Source organism: Artibeus jamaicensis, unplaced genomic scaffold (assembly GCF_021234435.1).
Source record: "Artibeus jamaicensis isolate MK-2021 breed Jamaican fruit bat unplaced genomic scaffold, CSHL_Jam_final contig_781, whole genome shotgun sequence".
NCBI lineage: Eukaryota > Metazoa > Chordata > Mammalia > Chiroptera > Phyllostomidae > Artibeus > Artibeus jamaicensis.
In genome coordinates, this window is record NW_026521968.1 from 4,539,121 (window position 1) to 4,559,360 (window position 20,240).

Consider the following 20,240-nt stretch of genomic DNA (forward strand, 5'->3'; position numbering starts at 1 on the left):
AGAGATCAGTGACTGACAGTTTGAGAACTAGAAGCTGATCTGGGAACTCCAAAAACTATTGTGTCCAAGATTTTGACACAGAATATTGGCATGAAACCTGTCATGGCAAAATTTGTTCTGTGGCTTCTGCTACCAGAGGAGAAGGAACATCATGCTGCAGTTGGTAATGATTTGATTCAAACCGCTACCCATGATGCTAGGAGAACTGTGTGAGGTCCCAAGGTGCCTACTTTGAAGGGGACTGAGGAGTCATTGTCCTATGTGCAATGTCTCTTTGTATCTTCTTCAATAAATGTCCCGATTTTTCATAGTAGATGGCTGAATATTTTATGGACAGACCCCATACCCACTCCCCACTACCACCATTCTCAATCTTATCAAGATAATCTTAGTATAGGAGATGAATTTCAAATTGAAGACCTATATTGGATTTCTCATACTTCGCTAGAGTCAGGGTATTCTGGGCCATCTATAAGCTATTCCTGAAACAGGTTAATAGAGGACTCAGACACAAGGAGCTCTGAAGGTCAGAGCTGGGGGGAGGGTGGTTGTGGGAGCAGAGGCCGGGTTAGTTCTGAGACAAGCAAAAGGAAGGGCATCCAAGTGTAGAGACCAGTACACGCCATAGGGGCCAGGCCAGGTAGGAGATGAGCTAGTAATGGCGGATGGGGATAGCTCAAGCAAAGCCAGATAAGAATGATAACAGAACAAGGTAGGCAGGAAAATCACAAGTTGTTCTTCTATGGAAGAAAAGGCTTTAGCCTATAGTCCGAAAGGCTTAAGGAAGTAGCTGGGAGTCCCTGGATGGTGTTACCAAACAGAGAGTTCATCCAGCCAGCACAGAACAGAGCCAAACACTAAATGCTGAGAACTGTAGTGAAGAAATTAGAGTTGCTTTATTGCTGGGCACCCTACAAGGAGAACAGGAACTTTTTGCTCAAAACTCCGACTCCCTGATCTGGAGTTCAGGGTAGGGTGTTAGGGGTTAGAGGGAACAGGTAATGTGAAAAGCTGGTACGACAAGTTTTAATTGGATGGCCTTGGAACTTGGGCATTTATGGTAAAGGACATCAGCACTGAATTATCCTGAACAACAGACCCTTCACTTCTAAAAGGGTTATGGTGTCCAAGTTTCAATAGTATGTGATCCTTTGGTTCTGTGAGGAGGGGTGAGACTTTGGTTCTGGGTGAAGCTGGAGGACAGAGGTGGCACATGCGTAGTGTTGTCTATAAGATAATTCAAGGATTTCATTAGTCACTGATCTGCTCTGAGGGAGCAGAAACCAGTTTTAAGCTGGTCAGTGTGATATGCAGGTTTTTTCACTGGGATGCTGATGCTGGTGGTATCTGAGTGGGTGCCCATACTCAGAATCCAGTCTCTGCAGGGCCTGCTTTTCATTGGGCAGCCCTGGGCAACTCTATGCCAATTGGCCAGACTCATATCCCAAGTGCTTCTCCCATTTTCCCTTCGCACCTCGTGGATTCTAGAGAATGGGGCATCTGAGGGAGAGCGTTCCTGAATCATCTGCAGGATGTTGCCCTTTCAGAAGTTAATTGGGACTTCAGTTGTTTACGATAATGATTGTAATCAAGATTACTGTTGAGATTACTTATAGCTCTGAGAGGAATACTTTATGCAATTCTGTGTTGTTTTCCTCTTTATTGTGGCAGTACTCCTTATTTTTCTTCCCCTCCTTTTTTTCAGAAGACTCACCCACCTGCTTTGCACTTTGTTCTCTTCTTCCATTTCCTCCTTTTCTTCATCTTTCCCCATTTAGAATAATTGCTTCATAGGCCGCAAGAGACGAAAGCTGAATCAAGACCACCTCATCTAACCTCAACCCTTCCCACCTGTGTAAACTGCATCCACAAAGAGGAAGTGACTGCTGTGGGCATGCAGCTGCCTTGTGGCAGATGTGAGCAGAATATCCAGGACTCCTGGGGCCATCTGATGTTCTATTTGTTGCTCCAAATAGCCGCATCTTCCTGTTTTCCTTTTTTCTCATTGCCTGCCTTTCTCCCTTCTCTTTCTGACTCTAGGAAAGACAGGTAGGCTCCAGAGAGCTCCCAGGACAAGAAAAGCTATGTGTTTGTGGTGTGAAGAGCTTACAAAGTGGCAAGAACTACAGGCCAGAAACAGCCATCTGAAATCCCTATGGACTCCCTGCCCAAACTTGTCCCAACAGAGATCTACACCTCCCTTCCCTGGTGGCACAAAAGCACTGGAGGGGTCATTCTGACTTGCAAAGTGAAAATTAGTTGTTTGGTGATGGCTCACTGATTCCCAACTGTCAGGTTACTGACATCATTGCAGATACCAACTTTTCTGCTGCAAATGAAACGCTGGTTTCCAGCAGAGCCCCTCCACTAGCCTGTGAATTGTTCGCAGGCATGCACACCTCAGTGCTGGCTGGACTTTTCCTGGTCATTTATTTTTCTCATCTTTGCATACATAGGTCATGGTTGGTGCTGGGAGTCTCATGGAACTCACCCCTAACGACCAAAGTCAAAAAAAAATCTTAGTTTCTGCTGTTTCTTCTCTATGTGGTACATCAATTAAGATGATAAAATTTGAAAATGTTGAATTAAAAGGAACCCCAGAAATAATCTCATGCCCTACTCTTATTTTGCAAATAATGAAATTGGGACCCAGATAAATTTGGGTCTGGCATTTAATCACAAAGTTAGGAAGCAATTTAATTTAGGAGGCAGGGGGAGTGTGGAAGAAGAGACTAACATTTATTGAACTCCTATTATTGTAACAAGGAGCAGCCAGACCCCCCCCAAAAAAGAGATTTGTAATGGAATTCAGAACTTGGGGTTTCCAGGGAATATTAAAAATGTAGGATGTCCTCACTCTCACAAGTCTAAACTAGGGGATGGGACACATGGAGCAGGGCCATTGAGAGTTATATTGCAGATCAACAGTTGGCCACTTTCATATCTGATATGCAAAAATATACCTATAACTGCTGCTTTGAGCCGGGAGATGAGAGTGACTTCAACCCACATAGTAACTGTGAGGCAAATCCCCCTGGTTACAGCTCGCCTGTGTGAGAGCTTGGACATGATTCACGCCACACCAAGAGGTCACACCTGCCTGGACTTACTATGGCAGCCCAGAAAAGCTGGAAAAATACAGGAATGCTGTCAGGAGTAGTCAGAAATGGGCCTGCAGAGGAAGGTTTGTGTTAGGATTTAAACCCTGGTGCAGTAACCTTGCAGCTCGGACCGCAAGGTTTTGGGTTGGAACCATGCAGTTTTGGGGGCTAACCACACAGTTTTAGGGCTCCCTTAACCATGGGGCTTAGGAAGGAGGAAAACAAGATGTAGCAGCAATGCAGGCTCTCTCTTAGCAGTTTGGAAGATTGCAGGAGAGACATTGCAAGAAGGAAAGGGGTGAAAGGACTCTCACTGGTGGGCCATGAAAAGGTGCCACATGGGTTTGGCTTAAGAACTGGAGATCATAGTGACACAGCTGATGGTGGTGGGAACCACAGGAGTCCTGCCAACTGAGCATGGATAATTGGGAGGGACTGGGGACTAGCTGAACCACAGACTTCTATTCTTTTCCTGAGATATGGTACCCCTGACTGGGCAAAGAGTGGAAGGAAGGACTGTGTTTGTGAGTGGTTTAAGGGACTTTGGGTTTTTAATGAAGATAGTAAGTCATTACTCTAAGTCTGTATAATTTTGAGTGAAGAGTTCCTTTCCTTTTTACCAAACTCTGGCACTGAGAGCCACAATTCCTAAGGGCAGCAAGCAAGGTAAACCTAGTACAGGGGTAACCCAAGAGAGTGGGGCTTCATCCAGTAACAGTATCTTGTATCCCCACAACGGGTCCATTCTTTTATCACTATGTGCCAGACTTAAAATTTGTAATCTCATTTAATTTTCATGTAGTGGGGTTTTTTATCCTCACCCAAAGATAATGTTTATTGATTTTACAAATGAGGGAGAGAGAAAGAAACATTGATATGAGAAAGAAACAAGGATAGGTTGCTTCCCATCCTGGGATCAAACCTGAAATCTTTCAGTGCATGGAAAAATGCTTCACCCAAGTAGGGGCTTTTTTAAAGGAAGGGCACTAGGGCTCTACATAGATGAAGTACTTGCACAATGTCGCACAGTGCAAAGTGGAAGAGCCAATGGGAGGAAGGCTGTCTGGCCTCCCTCCAAAGACCCAGCTGTTTATTCCACAGCCTGGTGAAATCTGGAAAGTTCACTCCAACCCATCTACACAAGTGCTCAGAAGTGGAGAATGGAAAACCTTCCCTAGAAATGAAAGGGACTCCACTCCCCTAGCGCTGCCCAGGAGCAGCTTCTGGCTTCTAGCTGGGAATTCTCCTCCACACACATTATCCACAAAGGTGAATTTCCTGCAAGCATTATAAAGACTGTCAGACTTTTTGAGATTCTTTGCATCTATGCCCTCGGCTCACTGGTGCAATTTTACTAGGATTCACAATTATAAATGACTATTGCTTTATCAGGAAGCTGTGTTGCTAAAGGAGGTAAGAGAACCATTTGGGTTTACCAAATAGGGAATTAGTGTGAAACCAATCATGTGGATTGGGTCTACCCAGAGCCGCTTGCAAAGACAAGAGGATAATGTCAGTATTTTAATTTCTGCTTCTACCTATTCAGCAAATGGGATCCCTGGGTCATGAAAACAATTTTATTTTTAGTCCACTTGAACTCTTTGTATTTACAATTCAGTATTAATTTTGCTTATTCTAGTCATAATTACTGTGTAACTTTATGTATCTACATGTGTCTAGTAAGTGCACAATTTGTCAGAAGCAACCTCCTAATATTTGTTTATGTGATTATTTTGATAATATTTAATGGCTCCCTCATTAAAAGGTAAGCTGATATGATGTCCAATTATACTCCAAGCCTGGCATGCTGTTTAGAGGCTGAGTAAACACTCATTGAATGAATGAACGAGTGAATGAGTGAATAAATAAAATAACAATTTATATTTTATCTGCCAAATGGGAGGATGAGAAAACTTTAAGTTTTGTGGTTGTTTTAGAATGATGACTAAAATGCTTAGAATAAAAATTTAGCTTTTAATAAAAAATCGCATCTTCAATTGCACACTCATATTTTTTGAAGTTACGTACTAGGCATCGTGGTTTCATGGAAGGAGCACTGGAGAGTGGGGTTCCACCTCTGCCCTGGTCTTTTGGGGGCTCTATCACAAGCTGTTAGCTCGCAGGACCACACTTTCTCCTCTTGTACGTTAATTATATTGTAATTAATGAGCCCCTTATTTCCTTCTAATCTGATAATTTTTTAATTTTATGAGAACCTATAAGCCATATCAGATCAAGGGGATATCTCTATGCTATAACTTCCTCAGACTCAATAGTAATATACTTTGCTTCTAGGCTCTCTTGCCAAAGTCAAGTGAAAAGGAAAGGGGACCCAGGGTCTTGTGTACAACTGAGCTGTCTGCTACTGACTTTTTGTTATTGGATGTGTTTCTTCCCTTAACCATCATCCATTGACACAGAGCACATCCATTCTCCACTTTGTGTTGCCATGTACAGCTGGTCATGGCTTAGCTGCCCCTCAGATGCTCCCAGGTTTTTCTAGGGAGTCTAATGGAACTGTCATGTTGTAACTAGCTTGTTCTGCTGTCCTCCTTACCTTACCTGTGCAGGTGGAGAAAGGGAGTGAGTGAGGTGGGATTGTTTAAGAGAATGCTTTCTCAAAGCGTCTTTCAAGAAATGTTTGTTCAGTAAGATACTCCATCAACATAGTTACCATCGTCAACAGAGTGTGAGAAACGGCTGCCCAGCAGAGAGAGAAATTTACAATGCATTCTGCTTATTTGAGTGTCTGAGTATTGGTACAATAAACAAACCTCTTAAAGTTTATTTAATCCTGTTTCCTACAAGTATTTGACCACACAAGCCTCTTTTTTCCTCATCACCTTTATTCACAGTGCATAAAATTTTTCCTGTCACATATGTCTCAGAGACACTAAGATCCTGAAGGAAGGCCAGTGGCCAATGCCTGCCCAGGGCTAATTTGCAAAGAAGATAAAGTTTGCTTAAAATGCACTCTTTCTTTACTTTCTGAAACTGTCTCATCTCCCAGGGCTTTTCCTGCTGCTCCGTTTCAGCAGCACCAGATTATGCTCCCCAGCAGCTCATTTCATCCAAATGAAGGTTGGCTTAAGGACCGTCCTTGTTACCTCTTGCTGAAGCCACAGGTCTGAGCAAAGGGCTTTAATCATCCTCCAGATGCACAGAATGCCACTTCAAGGCTTCAGGAGAAATTTTAGTAACCATTTGTGAAAAATGCTGCTGAAGAAGAAAATGGTAATATCGAGCCAAAGACAAATTAGAACCTTTATCTACAAGTGATGTATTTTAGAATCAAGGACAAATTATTAGGAAGTAAGTTGTCAATCTTACAAGAATGACATTCTTACAAAAATAGAATTCTTACGAGAATTCTTACAAGAATTCTATTCTTACAATAGAATACAAGCCATTGTTTCTCTGACACATGATAAAAGTGTCCTTAAGGAGAGAATGAGGTAAATGAAAATGCAGCAGGTAAGATAAAAAAACAAGGAGATGGAAGAATATAGCAATGAAGCTAATATTTTAATAGCAGTTGAAAAAATAATAAAACTAATCCTGCAGAAAATAATCATAGAAGTAACACAGGGAGCAAATTGTAGAATATACCCCAAATTATAGAGGAAATGTGGGAAATATGCAATTAACAAAATATGAGATACCAAGAATAGAGGATATAAATCAGCATGCAGATAATAATTAGTTTTGAAGTAAAACATAAAACAATTTATAAACAATAATAAAAATATAGTAGAGGAAAAATTTCTTAAGATGAAAAAAGACTTACATATAGTAAAAGATTTACTGCACAATAAAAATGTATACACCTCATTTTTTTAAACCTAGAAAAAAATAATTAGCCAAAATAATAATACAGAATCTGACCAGAGTTAGAACCATTGCTAACATTTTGGTAAAACCTTGTGGCCTTTGCTCTTTTCATAGCTCATCTGGTTATATTAATATTTTGAAAATTCTATTCTGTTAAAGGGATAAAAATAAAGGTGTTTATTTTTTCTTGGGCTGTTAAAAAAGCATCAGTGTTTCCTGGAGCCGAACACAGCAGTGGTGGTGGCAGTGGGAATCAGCAGCAGAGACCCTGGAAAGGTAAGTGGCCTTGGGGCTGGAGCCCAGGGAGCTGCCCTCCTCACTCTAGGCCACAGGTGACAAACACAAGGCCTGAGGGCAGAATCAGGCCCTCCACCTTGTTTTCTCCGGCCCAGCTCCTCGTTTCTACCCAGCCACAGCCGCTGAGCCCTCCCTGAACTGTTAAGTAATAGTTACATTTATACAATCCTAAAATTACATTCCTCCCTTTGAAGGCAACCATGAGGCTGATGTGGCCCCAGGTGAAAATGATTTTGACCTCCCCGCCCCAGGCGTTTCCTTCCAAATGTAAACATTAAACTTTTGATCTTGTTTTCGAAAGTAGTGACCTACAACCGTTGATCAGTTTTGTTTATAAAAGAGAAGAAAAGCATGATGTAGTGGATGACTGGACTAGTTTTAGGATTGAATTCATTGTAAGCAGCTGTTGGAATGTCAGTATTCAGATTGTGCATTTCCTTGGGTGTTTTTAGGACAAGCACAACTCCGTGTGTGGAGTGATTTAAAAATCTACTCCTCTTGAGGTAGGAGGAAGGACAGAAGGAACTATAAAGACCCTTTTCCGTTCTGTTAGCTTTGTCTCCATGGTGCCACTGGATTCACTTTTAGCCATTTATTCTAGCATTTTATCACCATAATTAACATGGTTGTGTGGAATTAACAAGCATGTAGGAAACCAGAGGAAAGAGTACTTAGGTACTAATGAGCACATCAATTACAGTAATGATAAACTTACTGTCATTCCAACCATTGATCTTCATATCACTCAGCTCTTGATTGCAAATGAACAGAAGTAAGAAAAAATCTATAGTTCGGCCACCCATTTAATTACCATTGACTTTTAGATACATGTCCTTTGGAAGCTTTCTGCTGTCCATGTTTTAGACATGATTTTGGTCATATGCTATAGCTTAAAATGTATATGGTTAGGATTTAAAATTCTACTTATTCTTTTCTGATATGCAAAGGAGTTGATACACATTGTAGACAATTTTAGAAAGAACAAAAATATAATTAAAAAATTTAAAATCATTCAAATTCTCATTATTTAAACATAACATTGTTAGCATTTGTTGCATATTTTATAGTGCTAAAAATCTTTATTGTCTCCCTAATTGTAGAAGTTGTATAAACATACTGTAAATCTAAATAAGACAAAAATATGTAAACTAGAAAGTAAAGTCTCTTGCCTTTATGTCCTCTACAAAATGACTACTGATAAGAATTTTCTGTGTATCCTTCCAGAATTTTTAAGCATATTTATATATTTAAACATTTTTTAAAAATTGGAATATAGCATATACTCTCTTCTCCTATACATTTTTGCATTTAATGATCTAATATGGCAGTACTATTATTTATTTTTAAAAATCTCCAATTGTTTGGTATTTAGGTTTCTTCCCATTTTTCTATTACAAACACACTTGCAAGGAATATCCTTTTAACCATGTCTTTTCAAAATTGCATAAGTATCTCTGTAGAAACAATAGAGTTGAAAGACTCAGAATTTTACAATGTTGAATAAATGTACATTTTAAGTCTTCAGATATATTGCCTTCAGAGGGGATGTTTCGGTCCCACTCACTAACGATGTGTGAAATTGCTTACTTGGACAACATTGGATATTTTCAGTATCTTTAATATTTGAAACTGATAACGAAGAATCTCAGCACAGTAGTCCTCCCTTATCTGGGAGAAATATATTCCAAGATCCCTAGTACATGCCTGAAACCATGAACAGTACCAAACCTTATACACGGTCTGTCTGAAAAAATTCCAGCCATTGTTAATATAACAAGAATGGTTTCAGCAACATTGATGTAACCTGCAAGCCAAGGAGAGTGGACTGGAATGTGCATGTGTGAACAATGACAACTTCACTGTGCTAGTCAGTGGGGCCGTAGACACCATTGAGTGAGCATGTGTACTGTGTGACTGTCACATTCAAAATGACTGAGCGAGTAGAGCAAAGAATTTGCGTCGAATTTTGCATTAAGCTTGAACAGTCCTCTGCAGAAACTATTTGGATGATTTAGAAGGCCGGAGCTATGGGCAACTGTTGATTGGCAGCTTCATCATGACAAGGTGCCTGCTCAAGCATCACTTCTTGTGCAGATTTTTTTGGCAAAACATCAAGTCACTCAGGTGACTCAACACCCCTGCAGCCCAGATTTGGCACCCTGCAACTCTGGCTTTTTCCAAAAGTAAAATTGCTTTTGAAAAGGAAGAGTTTCTGACCATCGATGAGATGGTCAGTCTCAACAAGATGAGGAAAATACTACAGGCCAGCTTATGACTATAGGTAGAGCTGTGTAAGGTTCCACGGTACCTACTTTGAAGGGGGCTGAAGTGTCCTATGTACAATATTTCTTGTATCTTATGTGGCTGGATATCTTCTGGACAGACCTCATATATACTATGTGTTTTCCTATGCATACATATCTATGATAGTTTAATTGATAAATTAGGCGCAGTAAGAGATTAGCAACAATAACTAATAATAAAACAGAACAACTATAATAGTATACTGTAATAAAAGTTATGTGAATGATGTCTGTGTCTCTCTTTCAAAATATCTTATGCCAGAGTCCTCCTTCCTCTTGTGATAATATGAAATAATAAAAACCTATTTCTGAATTGGTGTGACTATCCCTTACTTGCAATAAATGAATGGCTTGTTGTCTCTAATTTCAGGGAATCCCTTGCTGAGCTATTCATGTAGGCTCAATGCTTTCTGGTGTGACACGTTGCCATTGATCAGAACACATTTTCTGTCTATGTCTTCCACCCCCAAATTTAACACCTTTTTCATCTTAAGTAAGCACTTACCATGCATTGTAGCCATAACTTTGTAGTTTGAGGTGTGACAGCAAAACTAGCACAAATTTCTTTTTTTGCCACAATTTCACAGATAGAATATGCATTCTTATCATAGATCTTAGCAACCTCAGCATACATTTTTTTCTTTCCTTATTAAGTTGAGAACTTTCAGCTTTTCACCTAAGGGAAGCACTTTATGACTTCTCTTTGGCATATCCGAATGGCCAGCATCCCTACTCCGGTACTTTGGGGCCATTATTAAGTAAAATAAGGGTGACTTGAACACAAGCACTGTGATATCTTGACAATAGATCTGATGAAAGAGAGGGCTAGGTCACTAATAAGCAAGGAATGGACACAGCATGGAGACTCTGGACAAAGGGAGGATTTACATCCTGAGCAGGGGGGAGTGGGGCAGAGTGAGAATTCATTGTATCACTAGGAATGGCACACGATTTAAAACTTATAAATTGTTTGTTTCTGAAATTTTCCATGTAATATTTTCAGACCATGTTTGACCACCAACAACAAACTTTGGAAAACAAAACCATGAATAAGGACAGGGGTGGGGGGATACCACTGTATTATTTTAATTTGTATTTGCTATATTTTGCCATGTATAGTATGATCTTTTTTCCCAAATTTTTGAGGGAAAAATAAGGATGCACATTACACATGGGTAGTACGTGAAATATCTTGTATCTGTTTTGTGTTTTGTAATTATTGTTGCATAAAATTTCTTGTACCATAATATGTTCAAAAATAAATGCTAACATTCCTTTATAATATAAGAAACAGGTAGCTAAATATAAATAAATAAAATATGAAATTAAAAAATTAAAGCAAAATATTTTTTTCTTGAAAGTTTGGGCCAAAAACCTGGGTGCACATTACACATGGCAAAATACAGTTTTAATGATGAGGTTTCATATCTTTTATGTTTATGGTCACTTTCACTTATCCTGTCATTTGCTGTTCTAACCCTTTTCCCATTTTATTTTGGACTATGTATTTTCTTAATTATTTGTAGAAACACTTTATGCATTAGAAAAATTTATATCAATGTAAGTTTTAAATTAAACAGAAAAATTCCACTCAAGTTCCTAGACAATGAAAATATAAGCATATTGCTTTTTGAAGAATTTTCTTTTGGTAGCAAAAATTAGAAATTTTAACTTAGTAGTTCCAGTATAATGTGCCAAACATGTAAATAGTTAAACTGTTGCCAATAAATGGCATAACAAAATAATACCAGCAATCTTTTCAAATAGCGAACAAACTTAAGAATTGTGAGGTAGACAACATGGCACAAGAAAACTTATTTCCCAGAAAAATACATTTCCAAGAATAAAAGTACTTTCTGAATAAAGCACGGTAGACCTAATTTCCCCCCACTGGCTACAGGATTCACCTGAGCATAGATAGAGAACGGGATTCCTAATTCAGGAACCAAACCAAATGAGGAAACCCATTCAAACTCCTTTTATATTGTTACAAGGTTAATGACCCCACTTTCCCATCTTGCCCCCACACTGGAGCAGGAAACAGAGCTCAGTGTTCCCTTCAATGCAAGTCTTAAGTAAAGACATTGAAGAAGGGAGAAATGTGTTTTCATCTATTTTCAAGTGGACAAACTGACCTGTGGCATCACACATGTGGTCCACCAGGACTGTCTTCAGTCCTACTGGAGCCTTCTGGAGGCACAGGGAAAACTTCCCCCGGGGGGTGGGGGGCAACAGGTTTGACTGACAGACCTGGAATATGGCAAGCATCCTTTTTCTTTTTTTATTTTTCTTCTCATTTTTATTACTGTTATTATTATTATTTACTATCTTAATAGGTATTTCAGTGAGGAAGTTAAAGATAGTCAGGGGCTAATACCCAGAAGCCATTTGGTTTTTTGAGAGGCAGGGAGAATGAAGCTTTTGTGTAAATCTGTGTGTGTCTCTGTGCATCTGAGTGTGTGGCTGGGTGTCTGTGTGCACTTTTAATGAAAGTGTACTATACATTCAGAAAAGCACACAACTATACAAATCAATAACTTTCATAAACTGCACACAGCAATGTAGCCAGTACCTGAAGCAAGAATCAATATTACCAGCATGTCAAGAATCAACCTTGTGCCCCACTTTCCAGACTTCTAATGCCATAGATTAGTTTTGCCTATTTTTGACTTTTATATAAATTAAAGTATATGCACACATACATGTATATATGTGTGTATACACACACACACACATATATATTACTGGATGGCTACTGTGTTGGTTCTTTCCATTCTTTCGTTTGATATTTTAAGAGAAAAAAGGTTGGTGCCCCTAACTAGTCAAGTAATACCTGTTTTAAAAATTCTGCTGCACACAGGTCGAAAATCACTGTTGTGTGGTGTTGTATTGTGTGAGTGTACTAATATTTATCCATTTTATTATCATTGGGCAGTGTCCAGTTTCCCATGATGGTCTAGTATGACTAGTGCTGTGATGAACATTCTATTATATGTCTTTTGATGAAATACACAGTCATAGGTTATGCATGTATTCATCTTTAGCAGATGATGCCAAAATTTTTCCCAAGTGGTGGCACCATTTTACTTTTCCACTGGCAGTGTATGAGGGCTCCAGTAGCTTAATTTTAGCACCCAAACGTGGCATTTTATTATTATTTTTTTATGTTAGCTGTTCTGGTGGGTGTGTGGTAGTGTCTCAGGTAACTACAGTTTGCATTTTCTTCATAATTAATAAAATTGAAAAAGTGAGAAAAAAGTTTTGGGCACTGGATATCTTTTTAATGAACTATGGGTTTAAGTCTTTTGCCCTAGAAATTACATTTTAAGCACAAATGTTTTTCCACATAGGTCTTTGCCCTTTTCGAATAGTTTACATTGGTTCCCTAAACCACTCCCACAGCAGTCATGTGAGAGAAAGATAACACACCCACTTTACAGGTGAGGAAAGTGGGGTACAACGAATGTAGATGACTTATCCAGGTATTTACTCTAAGTTAGTGAGCCCAGGTCTTCTTCCGGTCTTTGTTCAGTTAACTGCTGTATTCAACCATATTGCAAATCACCATTTATGATTTACAATCATCATCATTGTAACTGACCATTATTATGGAGCACCAACTATAATCACCAGGGTTTTTGGTGTATCTAAGAGAGTTGAATAATAGATAAGGTATGGTTGATGCCTCAGGGAAGAACTGTGCAACTACCACTTACTGGTTGTATAAACCCATGGTCAAAGCATGTGATAAAATGGACATAGTACCCCATGCACTAACTTGTTATACCTGAACAGAGCTGTAAGATATTGTGTCGACTTGAACCCTCCCGATTGGGTTCAAATTCCAGCTACACCATTTATGATATGACACCATATTCATGAGTATAGTAGTAAATATTTATTTCTGTTTTTAAGCTAAATTAGTGAGCAGGCTTAAAAAATATAAAACATATAATAATATGACCAACAATTATGTGGGTGTGAAAACCACTGCTTTATAACCACCAACAGAGAATTCCTTTCCCCACAGAAGGAAATTCACTCTGTAGGAGAAACAAGAACTTGGGTTGAAGAATTAAGTAGACTTGGTCTTCAGTGGTTTCTTCACTTACTTACTATTAAACCTGAAACAATTATTAACCTCTTTAACTTCATTTTTATAATTTGCTAATCAAGTACAATTCCTCCTCTTTGATTAACTTAGATGATGTCTGATTCATAGTAGGTCTTCAGTAAATGCAGTCATTTTATTATAATAACATGCTATGTGGGTGACTATCTTTTCTGTCTAATGTTTCCAATTTTTAAAATACTAATCTCAGTTTTTGAATACCTCACTTCTGTGTTCAACCACAGCTAAGGGCAATACTCACCTGATAGATAGGAGGTGTTCAGTAAGGGCATTTTAATTGATCACTTGATAAACTGATTAGGAGACCTCAGATAAAGTTGTCGCCCAAATTCCCAGAGGGCTCCCATCAGCACATCTTTTGTCCACTCCAGAGAAGTCTTTAAATTGTGGAAAGAGGCACACAGCATGATACTCCATCTAGTTAATCTTCTGCTTTGTTTCATTTTATTATTTATTTATAATGGGGCATTCTGAGATGGTGGTAGAAATTAAGTGTATGGAATAAAAATAGGAGCTCTGGGTTACTTTGGGATGGTCCCTTCATTTTGTCCTTTTAGAACCTCCTAGTTAAAATTAACCATCTTTGGTGTGGAGCCGTAGACTTTTATTATGTCTCTAGTGCAGCCATTGCCACTCTGGTGCCGAACATGAAGGAGGAGTGGTATCTACTCCCACTGTTCAAGCTTCAAGAGAGGAGTGGAATACCACTCTCCACTCTCTTAATTTTCATCGTAAGAGGAACAGGAATAACTGTCTAATTAGCAAGTCTGGGAGAGGACACTCAGCCTGCTTGCCAGGAGCATACATTCTCTGTCTCTCCATGCTTTAAGCTTACGAGATAGTCCCCCAAGGGGGAGGCCAGTGGTTCACAACCTGTGCCTATGACTGGGAGTATTTGTACCTAGTCAGGAAGGGAAATATTAGGAAGACAATTGTTAACACATATAGAAGAATTTTCTTCCAGTCTAAGCAGCAAGACTTGGGGCACCTTTCACTTGAAGGGAGGGTTGTCAAAGCAGAAACAACAGAACCAAACTTTTGACTTTTAGATTTCTAAAGCCAGGATTCAGGATATAATACCAATTGATTTAGGAGAATACACAAAACAGTTTTTCCCAGTCCCAGACTAGACAAACATACCCTGGGTTGGGATCAAACAGAGAGGAGCTGAGCCACTAATAAGAGACTGTTCATCCTATGCCCAAATGAGCTCCATCTGTCCCTAGTACCAGAGTGACATGTAAGAGTTGATTCATCACCTGAAGATCTTCCCTTCTCATTCACATGAGAACTGAACATCCTGTATGCCAAGGAACTGTTAGAATTTTTCTCTCTTTGCCATCCAGTGAGTAATCTTTGCAATAGCTGCCAAAATGTTGCTCGTTGATTAGGAGTGATGTCCAGCTGCATTAAACACTCCATATAGCCCTCTCCACCTTGCCATGTGGACAGTCCTCCTAGAATGACTCAGAGCTCTTGGAAGCTCTCTAAGATGGGTAATATAGTGGTTTAGACAACAAAAGAAATGGTGGTAGTTTAGGAAAAAAAACCCTATATTCTTAGTTAAGGTAGGGCTGAACTTGATCAATCTTAGATTCACCCCACCCCCCCTCCAGAAATAAAATATTTACTGCACCTTGTTATACTCCTTTGTATCCCTTGTATTATCTAATGCAAAGGAAGTGCACAGTTAGAAAGCCCCCATTAGATTACATCTCTGTTGGATTTAATAGAGTTTATCTGAAATTTAATGGTGCTCTACCTATCTGGTAAATGGACCACACAGCAATACTTATCATTTTTTGTGACACTTAGTTTTTAAATCAATTCTGCCCAAGGCTAGGAGTAATGATGTCTGTGTATCTTTGGTTTCAGGTGCTGAGGTTTCCATGTTAAGAAACAATTATTTTTTTAAAAGAAGAAACCAACCTTTGGAAATCCTTTTCAAACACAACAGGTACAATGACAGCTCATGATATGTGCCTTCAACTCCCAGATTAAGGTACATTTGGAGAGTTGAAAGTCATGGACATGTCAATACAGCAAAATAGTTATTAAGAACATCAACTGAAATTTGACAGATATACGTTATGCCACTAGTCGCCTGCAAGACCTTGCAACACTTAATAATTTTTTATCTCTCAGTTTTTCATGTGTGTGATGGGGATAATAAACTTTCTATACTGAAGAGTTGCTCTGAAATTCAATAAGATGATGTCTGTAAAGGGCTTAGAAAAGTCTCTAGCACAGAAAGAAGTAATCAATATATGGTAGTTACAATTTTGGATAGTTAAGCCACACTATAACTTTTTAAATCCAAACCATCATTGCTTTTTCAGTTGAAGCTGTGAGGGTCCACTTGCTGGAAAGCTGGGAGAATGGCCAGCCATTAGGTCAGGTGACTTTCCTCTGGAGGCTAGGGAAAGGGATGTGCTGAACAGCTGGAGGAATGAGCTGTGATGTGAATCAGTCTCAAAGTACCAGTCCAGGCCCCTCCCTTCAGTAGCACAGCAAGTCTGGGCCATGCCTGAGCAGCTCTCACCATCAACAACCACCATCATGCAAAGCCTACCAGATGGGTGACATAGTCCTGGCACTTTGATGGGAATAGATCAGTGACCTGTGACTAAGAGTGAGGTCTGGCAGGCAGCAGAGCATGGAAAACACCCAAGTCATTTCAGGCTCATTAACGCCATCTGCTATGGCCATCCAGACCTGGTCAGCTGTGGAGAACCCCTAAGTTATCGACACCATGGAGACCTTGTAAGAAGTTATTTTCCTGCTGTTCAGTGATCACTGCTGTGTGGGAGGGACCTCTTCTTCCTCATGAAACGACACTCATTACCTTCCTGGGTTAGGAGTAGGCAGTCATTATGTGTTGCAGTTTGGGATATACTGCAAGGGTTCTACCCAACCCCCAAAGCCTTTAACTTCCCTCAACCACTGTGCCTGTCCCTACATGTTCTATATTTCCAACAGCTCTGTCACTACCTTGAGAGAAAGGATAACAATATGGACATAATTTTCCAAAGTGACAGCTAAATAAGCTTCCTTATTATTTCATTATCTATAAGTAGCATACCCCTAATCTCCTTTCCTTATGCACACTCTCTTCCCTTAGCTTTTGCTCATTTATTCATTCAAAAAATATGTTCTGAGTGCATCCTACATGCTAAGACCTGTGCTAGATGGTGGAGATAAGATCATGACCCAAACAGATGAGGCCCCTGCCGTCATGGGCTGTATATTAGCGCAAGGAGAGGGGAACACTTAAGTATATAAATAAGATCAGCTTGGAATATGAGAGAGGCAGGGTAGAGCAATGGATGCGAACTGGGTCTCTTGGTGAAAACCGCCTAGGCTGAATTCATGGTAACTTGTTAGCTGGGTGACTTGGATAAGTTACTTAACCATTACAGAATGGTTCCTGATTTGTGAAGTGAGGATTTTCTTTCTAATAGGACCTCTTTCATGTGGATGATTTGAGCTGAGACCTAGATGCTAACCGAGACATCCTCATGAAGATGAATATTTTGGAGATGGATATTTTAGCAATGTATACAAATGTCCTGTGATGGAAACAAACTTAGATGATTCAAGTCACCAAAGGAAGGCTCATGTGTCTGATATATACCAAAAAAAAGTAAATGTGACACAGGATGGGATTGGACAAGTAGACAAGCACCAAATCATGATACAAGCCATGTGAAGAACTTTGGATTGCATTCTAATTGGTGAGGTTTCTTCTTTACCTAGAATGATTTCTCCTTACCTGGCAACTCTTGTTCTAAAAAGAACCCACTCAAATCCCATTCAAAGTCAATTCTAATATCATTTTTCTATGATGTCTTTATTCTCAATTACCAGAAAAATTATATCCCACCTTCTTGGCACTTCAGACTGATTATTGGTTGTATATATCTTTGTTTCCCTTCTTCGTTGTCTGGGCTGGAGGTCAAGAATTGTGTCCCATTCATTTCAGAATCACCTGGCAAAATGTGTGACACAAAAGCACAATAGATATTCTTTGAATGACTAAGTGGATGAATAAATGCATGAATGCATGAATGAATTAGTGGATGAATAATATCAACTTGGGCCTTTCAGTGAGATTTTCTAATTGAAATTCTGGACGCAGAGGGTATAATATGTAGCTCAGGGAGATTTTACTTGGAGCAAAAAAAAAAAAAGACCCTGAAAGCAACAGGGAGGATTGTAAGGGAAGAAGGTTGGAATAGAACTCTATGTAATTTGATGGAGGCCACCCTTCTTTCTCTCAGTTCTATAATTACATGAGTTTGGACAATTACTCAACAAAAATAACCCAACCAAAATCACAATGCTGCACTTACCCAGAAGTTAGATTTCTGGCAATCCCAATCTCTTTAACTTGAAAAAAAAGAAAAACTTCAAAATGAAAAAAAAATTCATAGAAACTAACCCCCCCTCCAAAAAAATCCCAAGGACTTAAAGAAAAACAACGTTAGCTGAAAGAAGTGATTATAAAACCCATGAACTCAGCGCAAGAATGCCATCAGGTAATAGCCTATGCATTTCCTTTTCTTCTTCCCTTCCTTCCTCTCAATCTTCCTTCCTCCACAAATATTCATTGAGCACCTACGATGTGCCAGAAACTGGGCTGCTGCTGAGGCTAAAGCAGTAAATAGGACAGACATGTTTTTGTTCTCAGGGAACGTTCCCTCTCCTTCCCTCTTGCCCACTGCCTTTCTGCACTCCTGCTGATTTACCTTCCTTTGCCACAAGCATCCTTTACCTTTTATAACAAGAAAAGGCAACAGATTCTGATATCAAGCTTTTTGGGTTCAATTCCTATCTCTCTCAATTAATTTCTCTCTTCCTCAAATTTTGAAATCTCTAAGTTCAAATATGAGAAGTCACATTAGGATAACATAAAAGAGGAAGACAATACAGGAGGAATAGAAACCTAGAATGAGGGTGTTGCTCTGGCATTTTGACCCATATGCAAGTCACACGATCTCTCTGGCCCTCAATATCTCCATCTATAAAATGCAACTACAGTAGGGAGGTTCACTTTCCATCATTTCAGTAACCTGTGATTACCTGTGGTCTGAAAATGTTAAATGGAAAATTCCAGGAATAAATAATTCATATGTTTTAAATTGTGTACCACTCTGAGTGGTATGAGGACGCCTTATGCTGTCCCACTCAGGACATGAATTATCCCTCTGTCCTGTGTGTCTCCACTGTAGACACTCCCAGCCCATTAGCCTCATGGTAGCCATTTTGGTTATTGGATTGACTGTAGTGGTATCTCAGTGTTTGCATTCAAGTCACCCTTATTTTACTTAATAATGGTCCAAAATCACAAGAGTAGTGATGGTGGCATTTCAGATGTGCCAAAGAGAGGCCATCGGGTGTATGTATACAGGAAAAAAAATAGTGTGCATAGAGTTCAGTGCTATGGGCAGTTTCAGGTATCCACTAGAGGTTTTGGAACATATCCCCCAAAGACAAGGGGGTGCTATTGTGTTGTCCATTTCTTATGTCTTTTTCCTGAGTGCATTAATTTGTTTACTTATTTTTAAGTATAACTGGTATATGATATTATAGTGATTATATTGGTTTCAGGTACACAATGTAGTGATTAGATAGTTTTGCACCTTAAAATGTGGTCACCCCACTAATTCTACTGTTGTTCTTGGCAACATTCTATGTCTCTGGGCAGCATCTTTCAAAGTGATAAGTCAGCTAGTGTCCCTGCCTAAAGTGCCATGGGGTTTGATACAACTAGCAGATGATACATTTGCCACAACACCTCCAGGGAAAGAGCTCTAAAGATTTTGACAAAAAACAGGCCTTTGTATTTCTCTGATGAAGAGACTGACTGACTTTAAAGCCAGGAAGAGAAAGCTCTGTGCAGTTTGATGGGATTCAGAACATCAAAGGCTGTTGAGTTGGTGTTTGGAACAATCTCTCAGGTCAAATCTAATTTTATCTGAGCTGATGTTTCCAAGCTTTGGTAATCGCTCCCAGCCTCACTGCCAATTGCTTGTTGTAAGGCTGTGTGTGCAACTGCTGCCGAGCCTCCCGCAGAGGGTCCAGCAGATGGCTTTTGTCTTGGTTGCTCTGGGGTGGGGGAACTGTGCTAGATCTAAACATTGGGAGCTCTAGGCTGACACAGCAGAAAGGATTCCTGGCCTGGAGTTAGGACCTCTGTCTTCAAATCTTGGTCCCACCACGACCCTTCCCTCCCAAGGACCCTCCCAGTTGGATTTGACAATTTTGTGTGCTAGTTTCCAGAAGACTTCGTGCTGGAAGACGGATGAAAAAAAGTTCGGGGTTGTGGAGAATGGGGTGCTGTATGGGCACTGGGGAAAGTAACGCTGACAGAGAGAGGCATAACGTGGCATACTGACTCACACACAGACATTCATTCATCTGACCTAGAGAAAGAGCTTCATGCTCAAGGCTGGGAGTTACTGAGAACTGCAACTGACTGAGGGGGTTGGGTTGACAGCACAACTGGGGAGAAAGGGCCCATGGTGGTTAAATTTTTGTGTCTACCTAACAGGGTCACAGGGCACCCAGATACTT